We start from the raw sequence: 1255 nt of genomic DNA, 5'->3' as shown, positions 1-1255 counted from the left end.
AACCATAAATTTATTTTTGTTGCTACTTCATAACTGTAAATTTGCTACTGATATGAATTGGGCGACCCCAGTGAAAGGGTCATTCGACCTCCAAAGCGGTCGCAACCCACAGATTGAGAACCCCTTACTAGGTGCTCTGTGGCAGTTACATATTCTTTTGTCAACAGGGGGACAGGGTAGAGTCTAGCCTGTCAATCAGGTCGCAGCAAGATGACCTCATTTGGAGGTGCAGTGGAGATAAATAGCTCACTGGAGGTTAGACACATGCTCTGCTACACATTTCCTGCTGACAAGCCACATGGAGCTATGCTAATGGAGCCAGAGTCCGGGAACTGGAGGAGCTATGTGAAGACCCACGCTAGTGCTGAGATGTTTCCACCACCACTGGATCCACAAGACTTTCCACGCACTGGTCTGTGATCTTCCTGTATTCACCATCATTGCATGTGTTGTGTGAGTCTGGAGAAGAATTTATAGATCGGTAGCAGACATATGGGCTAATATTGGACTTATGGACTTGAACTGGACTGGGCTGGCTGGATGTTTTCTTAAGATACAATTACTCTTTGATATAAAGTTTTCTATTACACACATATAAGGGTCTCTGGATTTGTTTCTCTAGTCTACCCAGACTAACACATGCTCCAAGACAGAAAGACAGGGCTTTCTATTTCCTTAAATGATTACATTCACAGAAACTCACAGGGGAAATTTTATCTTGTTTTACATGGACAATATGAGTCAGCATCAACTCAGTGACAGTGAATTTGTTTATTTAGTTTTTGTTTGTTTGTTTTATTAATATGAATTATAAAGTTACTGTTAGCAGATATTAAAACATATTAAGACAATTTTATGATTAGCAACAACATCTGTGAATTTCCAGTTATTGAGCTCCTGTGATAAGTTCACAGAAGCAGTGGGACAGACTGGAAGAGGGAGGTTAAAGGCAGGCAGTTTGTAGACTTCGTTTTAGTTGTGGGGTTCACTGTAACACCAATGTCAGCCATGCAGTGTGAGGGTGGCAATGCTTGAGGAATTCTGAAATCATAATGAAAGATCATCTTTCAACTAATCCACTGTGGCCAGATGCAAAAAACACCTGCACTCCTTGTAGATTCTATGCACTGCCTGGACTTGTTGAGTGTCTCCATGCTGCGGTGGTTAAAGCAGAAAATGTCACCATGATTTCAAAGGGAGTTCTTTGTGGTTAGGAACTGCTATGAATGATTGATTTCCATGTCAGCTTAAAATT

Source organism: Echinops telfairi, unplaced genomic scaffold (assembly GCF_000313985.2).
Source record: "Echinops telfairi isolate 266 unplaced genomic scaffold, ASM31398v2 ScPeMD7_59;HRSCAF=198, whole genome shotgun sequence".
Taxonomy (NCBI): domain Eukaryota; kingdom Metazoa; phylum Chordata; class Mammalia; order Afrosoricida; family Tenrecidae; genus Echinops; species Echinops telfairi.
The sequence above is the reverse complement of the archived record's forward strand: the minus strand, read 5'-3'. Positions refer to the sequence as shown.